Source organism: Heliangelus exortis, chromosome 3 (assembly GCF_036169615.1).
Source record: "Heliangelus exortis chromosome 3, bHelExo1.hap1, whole genome shotgun sequence".
Classification (NCBI taxonomy): domain Eukaryota; kingdom Metazoa; phylum Chordata; class Aves; order Apodiformes; family Trochilidae; genus Heliangelus; species Heliangelus exortis.
In genome coordinates this window covers 40231061-40248172 of record NC_092424.1, presented here as the reverse complement: position 1 = coordinate 40248172, position 17112 = coordinate 40231061, and the positions used below count along the sequence as shown (strand labels likewise).

At 41.9% G+C, this 17112-nt stretch overlaps 1 long non-coding RNA gene across 1 annotated transcript; it reads left to right on the top strand.

Moving 5' to 3' along the window:
- Window positions 1-1120: 1120 nt before the first annotated feature.
- LOC139794552 (uncharacterized) lies at window positions 1121-16691 on the top strand. Its single transcript, XR_011725172.1, has 4 exons — window positions 1121-1585; window positions 11686-11805; window positions 13147-13253; window positions 14530-16691. It is a non-coding gene; the product is annotated as an uncharacterized lncRNA (long non-coding RNA).
- Window positions 16692-17112: the final 421 nt, after the last annotated feature.

The following is a 17112-nucleotide window of genomic DNA, read 5'->3' as shown; positions in this document are numbered from 1 at the left end:
CAAGAAGGACCAGTAAAACACGTGTGGGTCATACTGACAGACTGTCCCATGCTCCAGTACCTTTCCAGTTAGAGTGGGGAATAAACACAACACCCACCTGCAACAAAATACACCTGGAAGCACACACCTTCTTGGAGAGACCCTGTACATCAGAACACTTAAGATTCTGATATTGAGGTTTAGTGGTGTACAGCAACACCTCCACCCTGACCACGAGGGGAAAGTTCTTGCCTCCTATCTCAGTGGCTGCTTTAGGAAAAGGAGTAAAAGTGCTGGGAAGCTGTGAGCTTACATGGGAGCTTCCCTCCTGACCTGCTGCTGAAGATTAGCTGAACATTTCCAATGCAGCATTTTCCTTTTCCAGTCTCATTCCTAAGTCTACCTGGCTCTTCCTGATTCTGCAGAAGCTACAGTTGTAGCCCTGCTCCACATTCGAATGGCATTGCTGCAGGCAGGGATAAATCCACCTTTTGACATGGCATAGCTCTGCCAGCCAGAGTAACAGGCAGGACTCTCCCTAAAATCTCTGCTCTCAAAAGCTCCTTCTCCTGCCCTCAGCTCGTTTCTCTTTATTAGAACATGAGTTAACTTCTCCCAGCCTGATGCAGTCCCTCTGGCCAGGCAGATGATACTCCTAGTGCAGTATGTTTTACAGTAAGGCATGAGTTGGTTGCATGGGGCAGGATTCTCAGTTCTGAGTCCTTTCCCAGTCTTGCTGAAATTTTATAGCACCAGCAAGAGTGATAAATTCAAGAGACTAAATATGCCAAGAAGACAGGAGGATAATTTCTGCTCCATGGCTTCCCAATGCCAGGCACGTACTAAGGTTAAGAAATCCCTTAAAAATGGCTGCTTTAAAATAATCTGGAAACATCATTGGCCCTAACGACGACACATGATGAAATGATCTTACAACATGAAACCTCACATTTCAGCCTAGCAGGGCATCCAAGTTCACAGCAAAGCCAAGACAAACACAGCACTGCTCTCTCCTGAAAACATATGTGGTTTGAAAATCATCATTGTTGCTCTATCCCCAGCCATGATTCATCTTCCCTGAGGGGTTGTGACTTGCCTCCACACGTTTTGCAACACTGCCTGGCTTTATAACAGCGCAGTCACACACGGGGACTCTGGGCAGACTTCTCAGCTCACTGGCGAGTGAGGAGGTGGCAGCTAATCCTTCTAATGATGATTTTCCTCTTGCAGCGTTGCTTTTTTCTGGCCATAGACTTACTACTTACCATGACCCTCTCCTGTCTCTTTTATGCCTTTGCATGCATTTCCATCGTGTTTTTGACCTGCTTCATTGTCATCTCCTCCAGTGTTGTGGTGAGAAATACTGATGTGAAAGGGAGAGCAATTGTAATTCTCATGTCCAACAGCTCCATTGGGAGGATGCTTGCAAGGAACCTTGATAAAGCAGGTTTCAGGGTGTCTGCTGTACACTGGCCTGCTCAAGATGAGAGGACAGCTACCGAAGAGCAGTGCTTTTCAAGCACAGAAGTAGCCCAGCTCCACATGACTGAAGATGAGTATCAGAAGACAATGAAAACCTTCATAGAAAGCAGCTTACCTCTGAAAGGTAATTTTTAGGGCAAGCTTGTAGATTATGCCTTCAGTAGAAATCAAAATGCATGAGACTGTGAGATCATTGTAGCTCATCAGTAAATGAGGGAGGCAAGGAAATGGGCTATAACACTCTAACTGCATCACATTTTGTTGTGCAAACAAGAAATTTGCTTTTTCCACCCTGTTCTCCTGGCTGCAAAATGCCACGAGATACAGTAGACCCCAGTCACCGGAGGAAGGCAAGGTAGACCAAGAAATCATAGAATCATAGAATTGGCTGGGTTGGAAGGGACCTCAGAGATCATCAAGTCCAACCTTGAGGGGGAGAAGGATCTACCAGGGCACAGACAGCTGGACTCACCTTAAGTAAAAAACATAGGGATGAATAATGGGGAGGAGAGACTCAGACAGTGGCCTGAGATGAAGAAATGTGTCTGATTTTTAACCTCTTCTGGATTAAAAAATGTGAGATCCCTCTTGGCTTTTTGCCTGCTGTGTAATTCATAAGAAAAAGGCAGACCAGAGATTTGGCTGACAGGTTTTCGCTTTCTCTCCAAACCATACTGAATCCCCCCATACTGTGGGGATTTGGGACCAAAAGGAACCTGCAAAGGAACATCCCCAGGTAGGTGTCCTACTGAGGGGGTAGCTAGGGAATCACCCGGGTTCTTTATAGGTTCTGAGAGGTGCCAATGGGCAGACTGGTACGTGCCCTTGCCAAGTTAGCTCTGCTATCCAGGCATCTCTGTCCTTACAGCCATAATTTTACACCTCTGGAGAGTGACAGAAAATTAACGCTCAGCCATCAGGGCTGTAACTCATTGCCTGCAGGGTTACAAGAGGCCAACCCTCTCCTCCACTGTGAGGTATCCACTGGATACCTAAGGCATGTATGAGCAGCAAAGCTTTCTTACCACTTCCCTATACTGACTCCTTCCTTCTCCAGCTTCTCCATCCATCCCCTCCTTACTCTTCTGTCTGTGGTTCCTCTGAGGCTCCCTTTGAGGTCTCCCTAGGGCAGCTTCTCTGCTTGTCACACTGAGCTGGGATCTCTGAGGGCATCTGCACCTCACCATCACAGTTAACGAGACTCTTCATATTGCTGCCCATTACAGAAAGTTTCCTTTGTGCTCCCAGGCTCTGCAAATGAAGGAAATTGTGGCAGTCAGGGCAAGCACCACGAAGTCTCCCCTACTGCAGGCACCATTCAGAGAGGAGATAAGGAGCCCTAGCCAATACCTGCTGCTAACTGCAGCTATTCTGGACCCAGCAGCACAAGCTCTCACACTGCTTTTCTCCTCAGAAACATCCAGCAGACCAGAAGTGCCTGTGGTCAGTTCCTGGTGACTCTGCATGGCCCAGGATACATCCCTCCTATTCACTAGCAGCCTGCAGGATCGAATGCCCTGCACATCAACAGAGGGCTTCAGAGCAAGCATTCAGCTTCTTGCATGAACTTTTAGGCTAATTTACACTAGTAAAAGTATTCTGGTGTATCTTGCCTGTGTGGACAATGCCTAGAGCTAAGTATCAGCAAATTCCTCTTTGGAAATGAACAACAGAGACTTTCTCAACCATTCATGCTCCGTGGGAGCTCGTGACTTCTGTGGGCCTGTGCTGTTTTATTAAATGGGGATCTGGCCCAGTGGTAACTGTCTTTTTTTTTGCTTTTGATTACCTTAAGGACTGTGCTAGCTGAAAGCTTTTGCAAGTCTTTTTTTTTTTTTTAAATTTATTTATTTATTCTTACCACAGATTTCCTTATTGTAGGATCCATGAGGTTTTGCATTCAGGAACTCCTGCACAGCATGCACATCAGAGATGACGATTTAAAAATATATTCCCCAAATGCTGACCCAATTGCATGCCAAATCAAAGCAGTGCATCAGGAAGGGTAGGGGGGAGGGGAGGAGGAAGAAAAAAAGAAAGAAAAAAAAAAGGAAAGAAAGAAAAAAGAAACATCACAGTTCTCTTGAACTTGTTTGTTAACAGTTTGCAGTGAGTGCTAGTTTTATTCTGCAAGATTTGCTGTAATATTTTTGTCATGAGTTGGGTGAATGTGAACTGATAAAAAACCCAATTTAAACTGTATTGGAAGACTACATTGGTAGACCCCTACATGCAAAGGAAATCTGTTCAACAGGATCTAGACAAGGAGAGAAGAGACTTTGGGCTGGAGTGACAAACACCGCAGAACCATTATACGACTTTCTACTTTTAAAAATTCCTCTTATGCACTTCATATCTGTGCAATTTTTGCTTTCCGAAGAAAGGAAATTTTGTGTGCTTTTTTTCCTAATTTTTAAAAATAAATTATCTCCATAGGAAATTTTTACCACCTTAACTTTGCAAGTGTAAGCACAAAGACTCTTGATTAGTACAAACAGAGCTTTTCAACTTCATTTAAATGCCTTCCGAAGGGACACAGTGGAGAGAGAATCCCTTAAACATGGTTACTTCTAGAATTAAAATGCTTTTGAGAGTGAAAATAATCTAGACAGGCCTACAAACAATTTTCAAGTAGACTAACACCTTTATTTTGTGTTGACAGTATAATTAAGGTGCTATTGGGTCTAAGGGGACCGTAATACAAAGATACAAATGCAAGTTGGTCCCCTTCTGAATTCATAATACATGTTTTGTGATAGCTTAACTTGATTCATCAAAAGTTTTTGGTTCTTCTGGCTTTTAGGTTTTGGTGCCTTTAGAATAGATGCATAAGATTTCTGTGAGCAGGAGGTCAAAAAGATACAGGAAAAAATGAGAAGTAGTCTTAATTGACCATCTCCAGGAGCTGAGCTTGTACTATCAAATATTGCAAGAGCTCTTGGCCTCCTGTTCAGGTTCTCTGGGACCAAGACGCTTGAGAAACTGCTGCTCCATGTTGCTGCTCTTCGGGCACCTTGCCTGGAAATGTCAGCAGTTGCTTCACAACTTTCAGGACTGACTGCAGGGAGGGTGGGGCAAGGCAAGGAGGAAAAAATGTGGAGATGGGCAAGACACAACAGACAGCAACCTGACCTATTGCAAGAAGAGCTCAGCCAGAGTGCTGGGCTAATTAATTGCTTTAGCCTCCATTGCCACAGTAGCTTGGAATTCACCTACCACAGAGACAACCACAACAGATGCTGGGCTAAGTGAAATCAGTATTTATGGTGCCATGGCTTTCCATGGTAAAAAACTGTTTGCCTCACCCTTTACCAAGAAGAGCAAGCCCCCAGAAGCTGTCAAGTGACCCTGCCCTGCCAGTCCACATGGAGTTCGGCTCCCTGAATTACACAGCCAGGACAAGACAGAACAGGGAAAGCACCATGATGATTCTCCAGACAAGAAACACTGCTGCCCTCTCTGCATTTAGATCTCTGCCATGCTGAAACTGCTTGCAGTAGTCCTGCTGATTTTCAGAGGGTCAGGATTTCATTTCTTGTGCTTGATTTCAACTATGGCATGACCACTCATATTGTGGTTTCATATGATTGTTTGATATGTTAACAGCTTCCCTCTAAATATTAAGGACAACACTGTGTTCTTAAGTAGAGAAATAACTGATGCAAGTTAATACTGTTAATTTTTGAATAATCTTTGGTCTAATATCTAAAAGACTGCCCACCCTCCACTTCCCCATGGTGTTTCTGACCAGTGTTTCTCCAAAAGGTCTGGAGAGAGCCTCATATAAGGACAGATAGAGGACTGGGCCATAATGGACTTTCACCCTTGCCCATCTGTTCTCATCCTGGTGTGCTGGCAGAGTAAGTCTTATAAAGTTCCCCTAAGTCAATCAAGTCAAGATCACTGAGATCATTTAAGCAATTTAAATAGGTGGGTTTAGTTAATCCAGCTGATTACTGTCTTCTATACATCAAGGGACACTCATGCAATCTCTTCTTTGAGCAGAGCTGTAAGGGGAGCAACACTAGCAGTGCAAGTGCAGATAATCCTGGGCAAGGGGGAGTGAATGCAATTGCAGTCACTTGCTCAAGGCTGCTTGCTCAAGTGCTGGCAGAACTATAGGGTGGGCTGAAGCATCAAGGCTTTCAGCAGCCCCATGACCTCTTGGACAGTCTCCACTTCTTCTAAGGATCAAGCTACTTTTTCAGTTCAGTTCTGCAGAGGGCTGCTGTTACCAGTGCTCTCCTGATGCTTTCATTTACCTTGCACCTCTCCCTCAGCACCCACCTACTCTGATTAGTCACACAGTTTGGTCCATAAAAGCACTCTTGTGACTGAGATCCAGAAATCCTCATGGGGGGCCTGAACAGGAGAGTGACATTTGAACCACTCCCTTGTGTGGCAGAAGCGATGTAGAAATTATTTTGCTTCCTAAGGATGCCAATGTGGTCAGCTCCTAAACTCACAACAGAGGGAAAGTTCAGGTTGCTTTTGCAATGCTATATAGCTTAGTGCATGGCATGAACAAAGAAGAGTCACCACAACCTTCCATTCCCACTCGCTTCAGAGATGGATCAAACAGATGTGATAATCATTGACTGCAGTGAACTACAAGGCAGTAGGAACTATGAATGAATAAAGCTAAAGAAATTCTGGACTCATGCAATTTTAAAAAGTACTGCATTATTTAACATCACTCAGCAACAACAATGCCAGCCCACCTTGGATAAATCAGGCCATTTTCCAGGCTGCAAATGAGTATGCTTGGAGTTATGAGTCAAATGATGAATTTTTGTAGCTATGCGTTTGTGCCTTTAATATGGGTTATCCAGAAGTCTTTGAAAAACTGGCTAGCAACTATATTGCCTTCCTGTCTCTTGGGGATTCATCAGAACTATAGGAGCACTTTGATACAGAAGCCATCAGGGATATGAAATAACCCAGACTGAGAAAACAGATCTTGTTCTGAAGCTAAAGTCTGGGAGGAGTGATTTACTTCAGAATGAAGGGGAGGTCCCCATTCAAAGCTTCTTTTTAAAAATAAGAAAAAATGCATCATCTGTAGGTGATGTGCTTTATTCTGTTTCCAAAAGAAGCTATGCATTCACACCTCTGCACATTTTATGGGGAGGTTTTTCATTATCCTGAAGTGCTTTTGTAATTCTCATTTCAGCAGATGACAACTCTGCAAAGAGCCCTGGATGTATACATAAAACCTCACTATTAGAGCATTACACAATCCAGGAAAGCTGCACCAACACTTTCTCTCCTCCACCCCTCACTCACTGCCAGTGTACATAGATGATCTGGGTTTGAAACCTTTGTCTCCCATATCATGTTGCTGCTGGACCAAAGGGGAAGGCTGTGTGCTGGAAGGGGCTGAGACTTCACATCCCGGGCAATGTCCTTGAGACTCTGTGGGATTTTGGGGTTTAATCCTGGCAGGGCTCAGTCTGGACACCTGGCCTGACTCACTTTTTATAGCCCAGAGAACTTAAGATTTTAAAAGATCAAACCAGGCAGCCAACCATGTGGAAATGGATGGGCAGGGAAAGTGGGAGCTCAGCAATGAACTGCAAGTTTGGATTCTTGGAAAATCCAGCAGGCACCCTTGAGCCCTGCTGTGCACATCAGTACTTTATCTGTTTGTTGCTGGCTGGAGAATTTCTGTTTGCAAACCAAGGTCTTTAAGCAATAATTTAAAAAATGCATATTGGTCTGCCATATAGTAAAAGTGAGTTATTTTATTTGCATGCATTCAGAACATGTTGCCAGGCTCATCACTGATACTGGCCATGCACATATTACAGAAAGAAAAGGAGGTTAAAGAGCTATACACTGCCATGATCTTTTTTAGCTTTTCTCCAAACATTATGTTTGCAGATGACAGGAATAAAACTGCATAATTTCTTAATAAAACCCCAAAGTAAGCCCAGGGTAGCTGGATACTTAATGCTGGCTCCTCAATTCTGTCAGAAGCCACCTTTAGCATCCAAAAGCAACACCATCCTCACTCTGCCCCTGCTTAGCTCGTATGAATTTTACTGCCATGGTGTAAGTTTATCTTACAACAAACCCCAGACAAATCTTTCATTTCCAAGCTCCATCTATCACTAAGCCACGCAAGACTGAAGAGTATTTTTAGAGATCAGCAGAAAGATATCTGTATTTATGACAGGTCATTCTTGAAACTAACAATCAACACATTTTGATGCAATTGCAGTGATACGATCAGAGATGCAAGGTAAAATAAAAACAAAATTATCTGGTAAACTACTTATTTGTCACTCATGCACAATGCTAAACAAGTCTCTGCTTCTGTGAGTCACTGGAAATATTTGCAGACGTGACACAACCTTTATGCTAATTGTAAAATGTCCCAAACAAAAGTCTAAATTTGCACCCATTTAGAAACCTTGTCTTTCATGAACCAGAGTTGGTCAGCTAACAACTAGAGAAATGTTTTGGAAAAATACCAGTATTAAAGCTCCAGGAGTTTTCAGATCCATTTCTCCCTTCAAAATAATGCAGTTTGTCAGAAAGAATATTTGGAGTGTGTGTATACCTATATTTTTTCAATCCACCCCTCACCTCAAGCCCGTAGGAAAATTTTCCAGAGTACAGTTTTGACAGGGAAAGGGAATCAAGCAAAAGAAAAGGTTTCTGAAACTTCAGCTTCCCGTTTTACAGCACCGGGAGATAGAAACCTTCTGAGTCCCAGGCATATGCTTAGAAATTTAATTTAAATCATATAGTAAGACTGAATATTCATAACATTGAATATCATTATATGATAATTAAATAACCCTTGATATATCTAAATACATTACTTTATTACAGAGTTTCAGAGTAGATTATTTCTTTTAAATCTACTCTCTTGAAATTCTCCATTCAACTGACAAACTGTTTTTTCTAACACTTACTATACTGCAAACTCAGAATTAACACAGAATTAATGGCTGCTACATTTTCAGTAGGAAAAGGTGAGCAGGAACAAACTCCTCTACAGAGTTCTCCTTGCTGCAGCACAGAGGACTTGGCTGTACCTATGGTCAGCCCAGCTACAGGAGCTTTGATCTTGGCATTAATTTGTTCTTCTGCTTTGCTGGGGAGGGCTTAGAGGGGGGGATGCTTTAGGAGAAAATGTCTGGCAGATACAGCCTGTGGTACTGAAAGTCTTGAAAATCCCAGCACAGACCTGAATTTCATGTTGGGTTAAAGATTGTCTCCCCCAAAATTCCACCAGTTTAAACCAGGCAATGACCTGCTACCAGAGTTTTTTGGGGTTTTTGTTTGTGTTTATATGTTTATGTTTGGTTTTGTTTTGTTGGGTTTTTTCTGGGGTTTTGGTTTTGTCTGTTTGTTTTGTTTTTAAAAGTAAATAAATCCACTTGTTTTTCAGGACTATTGAATATAACCCCAGCTGGTGAAAACCTCTTAGACTTCAGGCTTTGTTATGGTTAACTAAATTATTTGTTATGAAGAAATTATCCAAAAACCAGAAACTTCCTTTGGCTGGTTTTCCATTGTTTTGGGGACTATATTTATTATTATTATTGTTGTTAGTATTAAGTGTTCAATGCCCTGGTTTGGCAAAATACTTTGAAACCTATGAGCTGTCTGATATGAAATTATCCTGACAAGCAGCTGTGCCAGGTAGCATTCATTTCTAATCCCAGACTAGATTAAGTTACTAATCAGCCCATTGTTTAAAAAAAGTTATTTTTAACAATGAAAAGTAATTTTCTTTCCTCCTGTATGAAGTTTGTCATCAGTAGTTAAACCAGACATTTATGCCTAACTGGTTTCTCTATTTCCCCATAGGCTTTTCCCTACAGGTCTCAGCATTGTTGTTTAAGTTCCATTATGCCTTGTCCTAAAGGTGGAAATGCAACACAGGCACTGCACAAGTCCACTTAAGCCTTGGAGCTGTGGCAAAATATAATAGCCCAGAAAGATTTGATTTTTTTCCAGCCCATCCAAATACAAATTTTGTATTTGAACTGTCCTTTTATTGTAAAAGCCCAAGTGCCTGTCCTCCATGAGAATCTTATTTTCCCCACTTCCATTTTAAGTGATCATCATGAAATTGAGATGTCATCAATATAAAGTTAAAATGCCTTTCAAGTTACTTGCCAGTCCTTTGGCCACCTTTGTGATTTCATATTTACATATATTAAAAATGCATTCTCGCTCTTTTGTTTCTACCCAAGACTTGCACAGAATTGGAAAAGCTTTTAGTCCTCAGAGACTTTTGAATTTCCATCCTGCTTGCAATTTATGGAGACCACATTTTCCAATGAGTAAACAGACTAATGAGAAATTCCTGAGCAGTTCCAATAACCACACATGCTTAAATTACAAGGTACCAAACCACAAAGGGAGGGACTGTTCCCCTTGTCCCCAATTCCTTCAAGAACAACAGACAGCAGTGGCATTATATAAGGTCTGGAAAACAAAAAGGCAGGCAGAAATCCGAGAAAAAAAAATTACAGCCTCTTAAAAAAGTCTGTAATAAAGCAGAAGTGTAGTTACCAAATGTTTGTATGCTGGAAAGAGACATGACAAGAGGAATGCTACCGTCATCCTTTTATTTTCTGCATCTCTCTTTTAGACCTCTCTAGCAGACTTTTTGTCTGACCTGGGGCACAGGTCGTGTCTGCCTGTGTCAATCATGTAGATTCACACTCTCTGATTCAAAACAAGGCAAAGCATCAACTCTGCAACTCAAACATGATAGCAGTCAAAAGAAAACTAAGCCTTCTCAGAGTGTTCCAAGAAGCAGAGGCAAAGTGCTGAACCAGAGAAGACTCTGGAACAAGGGGACAAGAACTCTGGGGACAAGGAAAGCCTTTGCTCACTCCCAGAGGGATATGCCATGAACCACAGCAAGCCCCAATGTAGTTACCATACATCTTTATTAATCAGGGATGATAAAGGAGATATATGATGAATATCTGATATAGGAGAATGACATAATGATATAAACCAGGGGAGAGATAGTTTGGTCCAGGATAGATGTGAAACAGAGGTTCAGCTCAAGTCACTTTTCTCAGGGCCAATATTATTGGTACAAACAGACAGATAGCAGGAGCTGAGCACCACCCATGGTGCCTCTGGCTGCATCTTTCAGGTATTTTTACAGCTCTTGGCAGACATGGCACAGAGAGGATGATTCTCAGCAAGAAAAATTCATTGAGAGCTTTCCTTAGGCTGTCCCTAGGACACCGAGGAGATACTTTCCTCAATACCTTATTGCAACTCTCTTTCCCTAAAGCAAGGCAAATCACTTCTTTTCTCAAGCAACCATCTCCACAGCCAGCAGCTACCTTTTATCCTCTCCCTCTCGTGCACTATCTGGAGACAATTTGGAGCAGCCACCAGGTGCAAAGGAGATATAGTCCCTTAAGTAGATACTGCATTTCTATGGGTCAGAGCCATTTGGTACCCTCTTTTACAGCTAGGTAAGTGAATGTATAGAAATCTCCTCCCTAAGATTATTCGCTACACTAGAGACAGACAGGCCTCAATTCCAATTCCTTAGCCCCATGGAGTATAAATTTTTTAAACCTGAGTTTGTCCCTGCATGACATGCAGATGCAATGGCTTACCATCACAAAGGAAGTAAGTGCCTAAAAGAGAACAAGTCCCAGGAAGAAATGGTTTCTAATAAATGCCATTTGATTTTTCCTCAAGAGTAATTCTTGGAAAATACTTAGCTTGCTTTGCTTCTAAGAAAAGTAATTTGCTAAAGCTTGTCTGATCATAAAATTGATTTGACCTTCTACAAATAACCTGACATCACGGTGTGCTGCTGAGCCTTTCAAAGTGCATTATGTGGTTCATACAAGCAGGGCTTTCTCCTCTTATTCTGTATTGCCTCTTCCTATAACTGGCAGAAACTTTTCCAAAACTTTCATAAAAATAACTTCAAGCAACTGATAAAAAAAATAATTGAAATTCCAATTGCATATTTAATACACATTTCAATGGGTATGAGCAAGGATAACTGTATTTCAACCAGCTATAAGTCTTGCATAATATGGTTTCCTTTCTCCCCAAAGTGGACAGCTGCTACAGAGCTTGTTACATTCAGGTTTTTAATAAGAAGTTGAAAGGAAAAACATTTCATTTCTACCTGTTATGTCTTCAAAGAAACAACATTATATAATTAAAAAATGAGCTGCATGTACTAACTTAGCTCATATTTTGTTAATTTGGAAGGCAGGTATGGGCTGATGAAGAAGCCATCAATCGTCATATGGGAAGAAGATGAACAAGACATATGCAGGTTACCTGAGAAAAAACAGTCCTACAAATGGAAGAAAGTTTTCAAGGCTCCAGGTAGGAATTATTTATGGCAGTGAAGTAACATTAAATAGATCACATTTCCCTAGCAATCTCCAGATGAGGGAGAAAACATATTTTCAATGTTTTAGCCTGTAAGGTTTTTCCTTAACGTGTTTTCTAGATTATTTGAAACAAAAGTCCTTATTCATAGCTCATTCCTGAACCAGCCATTGACTACTTAAAACATATGTTCAAAGGTGTTAACTGGTATTCTAGAACACTCTTGCTCTTCCAAGCTGGGGTTGTGATTGCAGCTACCTGGGTAAGACAGAGCCAATATGTAGAATCAGCTCTGAAAAATCCTCACTGTCCCAGGGACCACCTGAGCTCCCTCCTCCTGGCATGGAAAAAGCAAACCCCCACAGTTCCCATCAAAAAAATGTAGCTCTGGATCTGCCAGCACTGGGTCTTTATCATGAGGCAGATGTTCTCCTCATGATAAAGAAGTTCTCCTTCTGGTGAGCTCAGACAGAACATGCTGCTGCCTTAGCATTCACCAAGGGAGATTTGTTGTCAGGGCTTGCTGTTTATTGGAAGGAAGGCTTCCAGATTAGAAATAATCTGCTAATTAAAGCATAACTTTATTCATTTGCATGTCATGTTCATTTATAGTTGCTTATTTACATTATAAATTTGTTTTTCTTACAAACAGTGTTATTTAGTTTCATGCTAAAAGCAACTGGGCATTCAGATCCCTTAGTCAGCCTCAGTAGTCTGTAACTTCAGTGTTATTTCGAGATAGCTAATTTGTGTAAAACACACTTTTAAGTGGAGTTATAATTTATCTTGTGGTGGTATTGCCTCACAGTCTCCTCTGCAAGACTCATCACCACCTGAAGGTGTTCCTCAGGCCTGTGGAAGCCTCAACACAGGAAGCAGAGTCTGATCTCAAGGAGGGGATGGCTCTAGCTCCAGAGTCCCAGTGCACCTTCTGCTTCTTAGTAGAGCAAGAATGACAAAAAAAGCTTCAGGAGCAGGCAGCTAAGCTTGCCTTTATGAAATAGTAAGTTAGGCCTCTACATCTCCTTTCCCAGGACACAGGTATTAGATGTGGAACATATCACAAAAGTAGAGTGGTAAATAACAGATCTTCCACCTAACTCCCTTGATTACCAGCTCTACCTTTACTTAATTTGAATTTGAAGGGTACATTTGAAGCCTTTCTCCTGTCCCCACAGCCCCTGAGGAAAGGGCACTGGTGTAGGAGCAGTGTATCTACATTGTTTTCTATAGGTATCCAAAGCCCATAAATGCTGTGCTGAAGATGCTTATTTATGTTAATATTCTTTTTCTATCTGGTTAGTGGTTGAAACAGCAGAACTTTTCTGTTTGCAGCCCTCTGCATTGCAATCCTCTTGTGCCCACTGAACTGTGTCCTGACTTCCCTGAAGAAGAGAAGTCTGCAGCTCCTTGTGCCTCTGCTGAAGTCCCAAAACTGAGAGGTGAGGCAGCATGCTCACAGCTTAGTGACATGCACCTGACAGAGCTAACCAGCACCTCCTGGCACATCAGCTTTTCCCTTTGCTGAGAAAAGGAAGGGTGACCCAGACAGTAGGAATAGGTCTGGGAAAGCAGCCCTGGAGCAGCCTCCTGCCCCCTCTGGCACTGTGACAGCTGAAGGATGATATTTTTCTGTGTTGAGCTGGCCCTAAGGAGTCCATCCTGGGGCCCAGCTGGGCCACCTGAAGTTTGTCTTGTGTTCCCTTAACTGATAAGTGCTTTCCTATACCATCCTCACCAGCTGTAAGCCCACAACTGCCAACAGTGGTCTGTGTTCATGTATGTACAAGTCTCACAACAGATCAAGTGATGCAACTCCAATTACTGACAGAAAACATTTTGCAGGCTCTGCCATTGGCTTCAGTGGTGGGTGTCTACCCAGAGCTTGGTTCTGCCACCCTGCAAGAACTACCACCAAAATCACTGGGAGAGAAAAAGGACAGGTTTTATCCCAGCAAGGGGCACAGGAGGAATTGCAGAGTCTGATGCTCCATGAGCAGATCTTCCTCCGAGCACTGCAGCCAGAGCTGCAGCAGATTTAGGTTGGTAGCTAATACAAGGTCAGCCAGCACAGTCTCCAGCATTAAGGCAGAACATCAGCTGTTCTCCAGTCTCTCTGGAATTTAAGGAGCACAGCAGGTACCTTTAAAGGGCAAAACAAAAACCATCCTGTAGCTTGTTCATTGCTGGATCACCTCTACCTCATTCTGGTATTCTAGCTGCTATGATGGCTCTTGAACTGCATCTACTTTACCACATGGCTAGGAGAACAACAGAAATGGCATATTCTCCAACATCCTTGCTTGAGACAAAGCATCCAGAGCCTGCTGTGATTCAATACAAGCTTTAGGACAGAGAAAAAAAAAAAAAAAAAAAAAAGAAAAAAAAAAAAGAGTATGAGTACAAATGAGATAGATCCCTGGGTGTCCCCACTGGTTGGTCTGATGTTTTCGTTCTGCCTTCAGGTGCCTAGTTTCAGTAGCATCTCTGCTTTAGTCTTTCTGAGTTTTGGATAAGGGCCATAATGCATGCTGTAAGTGCTACAGTGAACACAGAGGTGAAAATAAAGTCTGTTCCTTCACTGATGTGTTCAGCAGTGGATCACTGTAGCAGCCCTGACACCATGCAGGGAGGCAATGCAGTAAAATGGCAGAGTCTGAAGTCAGCTGAAATCATTGAACAGCATGGAAAAGCTAAAGCATTCCTTTTGTCTTTCAGCTGGGAAGGAAACCCACGGAGCACTACACGTTGATACTGTCATGCCACAATGAAGAGATGCTACAGGAAAGAGCAAAGTGGGGATCAGAAGTGACAAACTCCTGGCAGGGGAGGATTATGAGTGGTGACTTCAACTGAAGGACAATTAAAAAGTGCAGAGAAAGCACCTCCTGAACTATGACACAGGTCTCCAACTCCCTCAGAAGTCTAATCTGCAAGGAAATAGACTCCAAGACACTGAAATTTTGGGTTGTACAGTACACATGGGGAAATGTGCATACAGAGGAAAACATCTGAATTGAATGGAAATAGAGGAAGAACTCTGGTGAGAAGAAAAATGCTAAGGCTTGGTTTTCCTTATCTAAAGTCACAACTTAGAACTATCCAACTGATGATAGGAGATGTCACCCACCCAGGGAACTAGATCCAAAGAGAAAAAGGAAACCTTTCAAAACAGCTTCTCTAAGACATTAAATCAGCTCAATATCAAGCCAGACTGAAAACAAACATTTTCATTCTGAAACATCAAAGCACTGGGAGAAAACATCCTAGAGTAGAAAATTCTTGAATAAAAGGCTTGGGTTTTAGTCTTCATATATTTGCCAAGTAACCCATTACATGAATAATGACAAACTCAATATTCTGCAGAACTTCCCAGGAGAGGTTTCCTCTAGCCAGCCAGGCTTGTCAACTCCCCTAGTTCATAATCCCATTCTGTGCACATAACCTTGTCCAATTTCAGCTGATAACCATCATTTTCTTCTCCAGCCTATTGCAGGGAACATGTGTAGGCTGCTACATGGCTCTTGCTTTTTCCCCAAAGTGACCTTCATTCAAGTTATGACTCCTGCTTGTATACACAGCGGTATTCATGGTCTAATGTTAGAGGCATTCGTGAGCAAAGCTTCTGAAGACTTCAGCAGAAGTTTTGCTGTCCTGAGGACTTGGGGATGACCTACATTTGTTTATAAAGTCCATTGGGATAATGTGCACATGCATGAAATTATGACTGTGAGGCAATACCACCACGAGATAAATTATAACTCCACTTAAAAGTGTGTTTTACACAAATTAGCTATCTCGAAATAACACTGAAGTTACAGACTACTGAAGCTGACTAAGGGATCTGAATGCCCAGTTGCTTTTAATTTGAGTGGGAATGAGGGATTTGAGTTCCTTAAATAGTCTTGAACACTTAGTCACTAATGTATAACAAAAAAGACTTAAAGTAACTTGTTCTTAAAGCCTACAAAACTAGCCAAAATATTTTGCCAACATCTTTTGAGACACACACCCTCCTGCCCCCCCATACTGCCATTAAAATTAGACATTTTCAGAAAACCTTGAAAATATTTCAGCTTTTGACTAAAATCTTCAGAAAAAAACCTATTCCAACAAATGTTTTTCAATAGATCCCTTTGGGCTATTTGCAAAAACATAATTGGTCTATAACTCTATTTAAAGAACACAAACTTTAACACCAAATCCTTTGCCCTACAACTTGGAACAGAAACAAATGGTCACCCAAGACATATTCCTTCTCTCAGATGCCAACTGCAATACTTTGATTTTTTTAAAAAAATATTTTTAAGGAAGCACAGAATTGGATTTCAAATATAACAGCTTTGCTTTGGCAACACTAAAATTATTTCCCAGGAGCACCAAAGTATTAGTGGTGATAAAGAACTGGAGGGATGCTGATTAGATGAATACACTCTTTCAATTCAAAAATATGTTAGTAATGAATCTACAGACAATTCCTTCCTGGATCTTTGTGAGCCTGTCAAAAGATACTAAGACAGCATCTCCCTGGGTTAAACACTACTTAGCATTGTCATTCTCCTTGCAGCAGATTCTCTCCATTTTCTTGGACACTTTTCTCCAATCTTGCCTCTCCTGAGCAGAGGTTAGCCACACAGACAACTCCACTGAAGCCAGAGTTAGCATGCAACCACTATTCCCCTCCCCAGTGAATGCCTGGGAGGGGTTTCAGACAGCTGGGGCCTGGAGGTGAGAAAGTTCCCTACTGTATTCTAAGAAAAACATTCATGGGAGAAGGAGTGAGGTGAAGACAAGAAAACAATATAATAATTATTAGTGCGATGGAATTTGCCATTCTTGTTAATGGTTTTATCAATATAAATATTTACTGAACCCTCTTATATGCTTGCCATGATTAAATCTGTTCATATTTTAGCTTAACACTCACAAGCCCCAGTTCATATCATCTGCATTTCTACTACACCCTTACTTCTGCAACCACAAAAAAATGAAACTGTGGTGCCAAGAGAGGCTTTCCCAGTGCCTAAAAAAAAAATAAAAATCAAATCAGAACCACGCACAAGTGACCACCTCAGCCATGTGCCATTGTGTGTGTGTCCTTGTTGTGCTGGATGCACCAGACACATGACACGGAGATGTTGGGTCTCAGGATACATGGGACTTGCTTTATAGGAGCAATTGACTGCATAGGTGTCACGGCTCAAGGAGCCACTTGTGGTTTTCACCTTCAGTGGAGACAAACCAGCACTTCTGAAGCTTTTCAGATCACAGAGCTGGATCCTGCACTTGTCACACAGTCAT